Source organism: Amblyomma maculatum, chromosome 9, assembly GCF_055883805.1.
Source record: "Amblyomma maculatum isolate TAMU_Amacu chromosome 9, ASM5588380v1, whole genome shotgun sequence".
NCBI classification, from domain to species: Eukaryota; Metazoa; Arthropoda; class Arachnida; order Ixodida; family Ixodidae; genus Amblyomma; species Amblyomma maculatum.
Window position 1 is genome coordinate 119,621,505 of NC_139352.1, and position 8,989 is coordinate 119,630,493.

The following is an 8,989-nucleotide window of genomic DNA, read 5'->3' on the forward strand; positions in this document are numbered from 1 at the left end:
AGAGGTTTAAAATCTACCCCGCCAGGGTGGTGCAGTGGTAAGACGCCCGACTACTGTGCCGGAGTACCCGGGTTCGAACCCGACCTCGGCGGCTGCGTTTCGGTGGAGGCGAAACGAAGAGGCGTCCGTGTGCTGTGCGATGTCAGCGCACGTTAAAGATCCCCAGGTGGTCGAAAAAACTCCGTAGCCCTCCACTACGGCTCCTCTTTCTTTCTTTCTTTCCACTTTCACTCCCATCTTCCTCCCTTCCCTTACGGCGCGGTTGCGGTGTCCACAGAAAAACAAGTGAGACAGTTACCGCACCTTTCCCTTCCTATAAATAAATCAGTTAAATCAGGTTTAAAATCTCGGATCTGGGCAATAAACGTTGTTGTTCACTGCCGACCAGCGTTCGTGTTGCAGCGCGTGTTCGCGCTGGCTTTACTACAGTGGCGACGAGTTCGAAAATTACCCGCGCGGTAAAAGTTGAAGCCGACAGCCTGCCGCAACGTGAAGCACCGACGAGAGCTATGACCAGCCTGCAGCTCCCGACTTTCGACGACACATCAGATAAGTGGAAAGCGTACCTTACAAGGGCTGAGGCATATTTTGAAGCCAATGCTATTACCGACTCAAGACGGCAGCGAGCCTTGCTTGTGGCAGCACTCAGCACGCAGACTGTTCAAGTGTTGGCGGGACGAATTGCTCCTCGGACGCCGAATTCCCTCACTTATGACGAAGCAGTCGCAGCTTTAAACAGCTACTACGACCCGAAGCGTCACGAGATAGCGGAGAGCTATAAATTTTTCACCCGTTGTCAACAAGAGGGTGAGGCAATGCAGGCATTTCTGGTCGAAATACGGCGCACAGCAGACGGCTGCAATTTTGGGACTGCGCTAGACCGAATGCTGAGGGATAGAATTGTTTGCGCTCAACTAACCTACGCAAGCAGTTACTGGTGAAGAAAGACTTGACGCTGGAGGAGGCTGAAACGCTGGCAATAGCAGCAGAAGCAGCCGAGAACGATGCAAGCGATATTAATGCAGAACAACCAACGGTGCTAAGAATGCAAGCCAGTCATCGCTCTTCATCGCGAGATAATCATACCAGCGGCGCAGTGCAAGAGTGCGGACGATGTGGAAGCGCGACACACGGTGATAACGACTGCCGCTGGGCTAACACACGATGTTTCCGCTGCAGGCAACGCGGTCATTTGGCAAAGAAATGCTACAAGGCCAGAACAGATGGAAATGCTGCTAGGCGAACTGCGAGTGTCAAGGCACTGACAGTTGAAACAGCGTCTGGCAACGAGAGCACGGATGAGGCACACGTCTGGGCGTTACTTTCGGAAAGGAAAAACGGGTTGGAACCACCGTTTCTCCGCACATTTCGGTGGGGGGAAATAGATCTGGAAATGGAAGTTGACACAGGATCCCCGGTGTGCGTCATATCACGGAACGTTTACGACCGACACCGAAAGCAGCGGCCACGCTTGAAAACGCAACATGTGAAGTTGTCATGTCACGCGGGACAACTGCCGGTGCTTGGCGAACTCGAGCTTCCGGTGCGATACAAAAATGTGTCGGTAACCTGTCCACTTATTGTGCTTGACTGTTCAGGACCGAGCCTGTGCGGGTCGCGATCTGATTGCGGCACTTGGCAGGACGGGCGTTCCTAAGACAGAACTCACTGTGTCAGATTCGACAACAAGAAACTCACCAAGCGACCACACGGTGAACAGACTGCTCGTTGAGTATAAAGATCTCTTTTCGACAGACCAGGGGCTCATCAAGGGACCGCCAGCCAGCCTAAAGCTCAAGGAGGCTGCGACGTCGAAGTTCTGTAAGGTCAGATCACTTCCTTACGCCCTCCGTGATAAGGTCTCTCGTGAAATTGATCGGTTATTGTCCCTTGGTGTCTTATCACCCGTGCAACATTCAGAATGGGCTACGCCCATCGTAGTTGTCCTGAAAAAAGATGGCACCGTAAGAATATGCGGAGACTTAAAGTCACGCTTAACCCGGCTTGTGATATAGAGCATTACCCACTTCCAGTGGTCGAGGACATATTCACGAACTTAAATGGAGGTGAATACTTCAGCACCTTGGATTTGAAGGACGCGTACAATCAAGTGCCCCTTGACGAAGCGTCACGCGGACTTTGTGTCATCAACACGCATCGCGGACTTTTTCGTTACAACAGACTTCCGTTTGGAATAGCTTCTGCCCCAGCTATATTTCAAAGAAAGATGGACGCTGTAGTCAGCGGGCTACCAGGCGTCCTAGCCTACCGTGATGATGTGTTAGTGTCCGAAGGCAAAGGAGACAACGAAACGCGGCTCAAGAATGTGTTGGAACGATTCCGGGAGCATGGTGTCAAGCTTAGGGCCGACAAATGCAAGTTCCGGCAGACTTCCGTGACTTACCTTGGGCATCGTATCGATCGGCAAGGCCTACACCCTATCGAAAAAAACGTAGACGCCATTATGCAAGCCCCGCACCCAAGTAACGTGAGCGAGCTGCGTTCGTTCCTTGGTATGCTCACGTACTACGCACGGTTTCTGCCGAATATATCGACTGTGCTCAGCCCGTTATATCGACTCATGGGAAAAAAGAACCCGTTGGGAGTGGTTACAGCCGCAGCAGTCGGCTTTCGAGCGAGCTAAACAAAGCCTGAAGAATGCACAAATTCTCGTGCATTTTGATCCTAACAAGGAGCTGAAATTAGAGTGTGACGCATCTCCGTATGGTGTGGGCGCAGTGCTATTTCATTCGACAGGAAATGAACACATGCCAACTGGGTTCCGTTCCAGAACACTAACAAAAGCAGAGCAAAACTACTCGCAGCTGGAGCGAGAAGCACTAGCCCTCATCTTTGGCGTTTCTCGTTTTCGTGACTATCTTCTAGGTCGGCAGTTTAACCTGGTGACCGACCATCAACCACTGCTGGGACTGCTCAGGCCTGACCGTCAGACGCCGCTGATGGCTGGGCTGCCGCGTGAATTCAACGGTGGGCACTATTCTCGGGTGGCTACCAGTACAAGTTACAGTACGTGCCAGGGAAACAGCTGCTGACAGCAGATGCCCTCAGCAGGCTACCAGCGCCGACTACGGAACCGGGGACCGAGGGTGAACCGCCGGAGTATGTCCTTTCATTGGAATCCCTGGAAGAAGGTATAGTGACGACGCGCGAATTGCAGGAGCTGACGGCCAAAGACCCGAGGTTAGCCAGTGTCACACACTACATTTTGCATAATAATAATAATAATAATATTAATAATAATAATATTAATAATAATAATAATAATAATAATAATAATAATAATAATAATAATAATAATAATAATAATAATAATAATAATAATACTTTATTCACTTCAATGAAACAATACAGGACGCGGACGCGCCAAAGCCGCAATTGGGCTTGTAGGGCGCCGTCCGGCAGCAGCAACAACCTCTGTTACCAAATCACAGAATTATTATTATTATTTTTTTTTGTGGACGAAAACAGCATGAACTAGAGCTGCTCAAGCTCGGCAATAGCACCCCGTAACTGCCTGCGAGTGTTCAAGTTGAAAACGTCATCAAGCTGCTCATTGAATATACATGGGATATAAAATGACCTCACAGACATACCAAAATGAGTTCGCACTGTAGGCACGAAATATCTAGGAATGTTCCGTAGTGGAATAGGTTTAACATTAGGCAACCTAAATTCGGTGTTCCAGAAATATCTAAGTACAGTGATTTGTTTGAAAACAGTGTCAAAGGATGGCAGACCTGAAGAAAGGAATACACTTTGCAGTTTATGGGGTGTTGAATAGATTACACTCTTAGCCATATTCTTGAGAATACGGTTTATCCTATTTTTCAATGTTTCAGAACAGTTAAAGAAACAGCACATGCCATATCTCAGCAAAGAATATCCCAAGGACTGTGCAATTAAACATCTTATGGCAAACAGCAGGTAGGCCCTTAGAGCATAGAGCAAGCATGCGACGCCTCTAAGCTTCCTACTGAGGTGCGCCATGTGTGTGTTCCAGGATAAATCGCTGTCCATGTAAATGCCAAGATATTTCACGGTCGGAACACATGCAATGGGGCAGCAAGAACATGCAGTGCACCTGGAGCTGTGCAAAACAACCGCTGCGTTTTTCGGGATTGGTTTGTGTGCATTGCGAAAGCACACTAGTTGAGTTTTTTGGGGATTTATTTCAATCAAGTTACATAGAAACCAATCATATAGCTTGGTGGCATCCTCTTGAAGTTGTCGGAGTGCGCACGAAAAATCTGCATTAGCTGAGATGAGGAGGGTGTCATCAGCATATTGATAAATCTGTGATGAAGTTATAACACTGGGAAGGTCATTAACATAGAGATTAAATAAGAGAGGTGATAAGATGGATCCCTGAGGAACACCACTATGTAAGTCTATAATACTGCTTTGCACAGGTCCAAGTTCCACCATTTGGGATCGCTGAGACAAATAATTTCTTAGTAACATTTGAAAAGGACCACGAAACCCATAGCAATACAACTTTTCACATAGAATGTCGTGGTGTACAGAATTAAACGCCTTCTTAACATCAAGAAAAAGACCAAATGCCACTTCATTTCTATCAAAATTAGAATGAATAGAATCCGACATGTTTCTAATAATGTTTGGGTACCAGAACCAGCAACAAATCCGTATTGATGCGGGCTGAGCAAATTATGCCTCAGCAAAAATGCTGACATAGTAGATGAGATATGTTTTTCTAAGATTTGTGATATACATGACACGATAGAAATTGGGCGATAGTTCGAAATATCATTCCTTTTGCCCCCCTTGTAAAGTGGAATAACACGTGCTTGTTTGAGAGAGTGTGGTAGGCAGCCACTTTCAATGATACTATTTAGCATAAAGAGGAGGACACACTTTAGGCTTTGAAAGTTTCTGGAAAGGTCGCTGATAAATATCCCATCAATTCCAGCCGATTTGTTGTGCTGTAGGCTGGAAATTATACCGAAAAGATCTGGCTCTGTTATGGGTGGAAGAAATGCCTAGTCAGCCACAGAAGAAGGAAGTAACGGCGGACGTGATGTGGCAAGGGTAACGCGCTGTTCCTTAGAAAAAAGTTATTAAAATCATTTACCAAAGATGACGTCAAGTGACCAAAACTATGCTCTATTGCGTCCTTGACAGGCCTACGCTGACGCCCACGTAGTTCGTTCACGATAGCCCACGTTTTGGCCACGTCATGGTGGCAACTGTGAAACTGGCTAGCGTAGTAACGTCTTTTAGCGGACCGAAGAAGAGCGGTTACTTTGTTCCTAGTAACCCGAAATTCAATTCTTAAGGTTGTATTTTTCGGTGAAGCGCGGCATTTCGACCAAAGGGCTTCTTTCTCTTTGATAGCTGCGAGAATGTCAGGTTTAAGCCAGTAACATTTATTATTTCGTTTTTTGGTAATTATACTTCTTTTGCAGGATTCCTTTAAATTTTTAAAAACCAAAATGAAGTTATCTTTCGCCGTATCTTTGTTATTTCCTGATAGAAATGAGTTCCAATCGAAGGATGACACCTTTCTGTCAAACAGTTTTCGGTCTAGGAGAGTAATGACACATTTGCTATCATCGGGTTTCTGTGCAGAATCAACCATAGCAACGTGGCATAATGTAAAGTAATGATCTGCTAATTTCTGTTGAATGACAGCTGCCATAGCGAGAGACAGGTCCGAGGCGCGAACATTAACGTGATCTATGCAAGTTTTAGACATACTGTTATTTACGAACTCTTCTCTAGTAGGATCTGAAAGTAGTGCTTCTATACCATGGTCAGCAAGGGCATTTAGGTAGTTTTCCGCAGACGCTCTCTCAGGCTTTATTAGATCTATATTCAAGTCACCCATTATGCATAGGTTACCTTGGCTGAACCTTTGTTTACAAATGTCATGCAGTTCTGTGATAAAATTAGACACGTTTCCAGACGGCGGGCGGTATATGATAAGGAGGTGACTCGAGATGTTGCAGTATGAAATTTCAAATCCCATCGCTTCTGCAGCGTTGAAGGAGATGCTAATATGGGAAACCGATAATGAATCTTTGAAGAAGACAGCAATTCCTCCACCTTTACCTACTTGACGGGTAAGGAAATGCTCCGTATAACCTGGAAGCTTGAACATGCAAGTATTATGATCAGTAATATTTATCTCTGTGAATGCAAATATGTCTACGACTTGGTAAGGGTCTTGTGCGACTACCAGAAATTGATTCCAATATTTTCGGATACTTCGAATGTTAATATGAAGAATTGTAAGTGAACTCAGTGAAATTGGATGGAACGATTGAAAACATGCATCAAAGCTTGAAAAAGAAGACATAGCAATAACAATAAATCTTCCTACATCATTTTGTCAATGTCTGAAAGAGACGCGATTGTGATGGCGGAAGCCCCCACTGCTTTCTTGGCAAAAATTTTGCCATTCTTGGCCCAGACAAATTTGAAAGATTTTTCCTTTCCTCGGATTCGAGTTTTCCAGAACAGCTCACTGTTCATACGGGTCAAGTTTTCATTGAAGAAGACTGAAGAGAGCTTGTCGGAGTTGTTTAGCGTCCTAAGTTTGCCTTTAACCTGCAGCCATTTCTCCCGTATGGTCGGGGACGAAAACCTGACCAATACGACCGGAATCTTCTCTTGACGCGATGGCAGGCGGTGCACGGCGGTTATCTCCGAAGGGTTGAAGTCACTCAGTTCAAGCGCTTCAGCCATCTGCGCAATTTCAGCCCGCAGGTCTTCCTGTGGCTGAACTGGCAGTCCGCTTATCTCTAGATTGGACAGACGGCTGTACTGTTCACTGTCATTGAGCTCTGACTGAATTCGGTGAATCATCGAAGCTTGTTCGCCAATAGTTCCTCCTAGAAATGCTACCTTTTGCTCAAGTGTTTTTGTTGCTTGCACGGCATCGTTGCATGTCGCAAGGAGCGTGTCATATTTGGATGCCAGGAATTCCACTGAAGTTTGAACCTCAGTTACTGTCGTTTGGAGGCCTTCAATTGTTGCGACAAGCTTCTCGAGCTGGACCGGTAGAGCCAGAAGGCTATCTATGCTTATTTTCAGCTCTGAAACAACCACCAGTTTTTTTTCCAAGGCAGCTACCTTTTTAGAAACATCTGATGGTTCTTCTTCCGTTGGCTTCCCATTGGAGGCCACCGAGATTAACTCCCCGCGACAGGCGCGACATCGCCATTTTTCACGTTTTCCAGGCCCCATGGATGAAAATGTACGCTCAGAAAGACCTGAACATTCACCGAGATGGTACCCAATGCTACATTCGCAGCAAACAGTTCGTTTTCCATCTGTAGGTAGAGCCTCATTACAAATCCCACAACGTGTCATTGTGAACAGTCGAGAACAATACTAGCAGGTCTAGCAAAGCACAAGTTATGACCAGGTACAACTTGCACACATTGCCCAAATTGCAGTCGGCGGCTTAATGAAACAAATGGCTAGTGATGAGTTGTCATCAATGCTCACCTGTCGTACGCAAAAATAGCAGTCAGTTCGCGACACAGGGGTTGCCGCCGACTGCGAAGGCGAGCCAGGTGAACCACTGTTTTATAGCGGTCCAGCGGCAGCAGCGCCGTCTCCAAGAAGCCTGGCAGTGATCGTCCTTCCAGTCACGCTGTCCCGAAGTGGAACGATTCGCGGAGCCGAGCTGTCCAGTTCCACCACGATATGCGCAGGATAATGGTATCAGCTGGCCGTCCGAGTCTGTTGCCTGTCGTACACAAAAATAGCAGTCAGTTCGCGACACAGGGGTTGCATGGATGGCCTAAAACGACTAAAGGAATGGCGAGAGATTTGTTGCCGTTTTTTGATCGTAAGCTGGAGCTATCGTTGGCTCACCGTCTGATCTACTGGGGCAACAGAGTGGTGATACCGCGGAAAGCGCAGGAACGGATGTTGCAGCTGCTACATGAAACCCATCAGGGCTCCTCGGCAATGAAATCAGTCACGCGTTCATTTTTTGCTGACCAGGCCTGGACAGGGACATTCCAAACTTGTCTGCGAAATGCCGCAACTGCGCGCAAAACCTGCCAATGCCTACGGCAGCCCCACTAGTGAGTTGGCCGAAGACCGCGGACCGGTGGTCTCGTATTCACATCGATTTTGCAGGCCGTTAGGTGGCAAGATGATACTGATAGTGGTTGATGCCCACACGAAGTGGATTGAAGCAGTACCCTTGAAGCACGCGAATACCGCTAGTACAATCCGATGCCTAAGGAGCATGTTTTGCCGTTTTGGCGTGCCACGCACAATCGTGTCCGATAATGGCACACAATTCAGAAGTCAGGAATTCGCCACTTTCATATCGAGAAACAATATCGTGCACCTGCGCACTGCGCCTTTCCACCCCCAGTCTAATGGAGCAGCAGAAAGAGCGGTTCGGACCGTGAAGGACTTGTTGCGGAAAATGGGAGACGGACAGCTGGAAGACAACTTCATTGCACCATTTGCTGCAATACAGGGATTTTGCAGCATGCAGAATAAACAAAATTTGAAGACACTGTTTTCATAAAAAAGCCTGCCTATTACCAAACAATAACATGGAAAGCATGTTCTTGCACTGTGCCGAGTTGCCAGCCTTGCAGGTTCAGTGGCCCTGAAACATAAATGTTTGCACAGTTAATCACTGCACTTGGAAAGCAACTACAAAATAAAGTAGTACCTGAGTTGTAAAGACTGTTAAATTTTTTTACGTGCTTATTTCCTTCTGCTTTGCACATTCCTCAATTGATGCCGATTTACTGAAAAAAATGCTCCCGAGTTACACAGCGCAAAACGCGAGGTTTTTGACACGGACAAACTGAGAGCACAACGACGAGGTGCTGGTTCAAACCTTCAGTTTATCGCACTATCAACGAGAAAGCACTGTTATACTGTCACTCCTATAGCGCCGTTGCCATATTATTGAAACCACAGCTTGTGGGGTTTGCTTCGAACTTGCGAAGACTGCATGCAGAGCTCT

General features: G+C 46.7%; 1 pseudogene; it reads left to right on the plus strand.

The window, feature by feature from the left end:
• Positions 1–365: 365 nt before the first annotated feature.
• On the plus strand, positions 366–8,082 carry LOC146180239 (uncharacterized; annotated as a pseudogene).
• Positions 8,083–8,989: the final 907 nt, after the last annotated feature.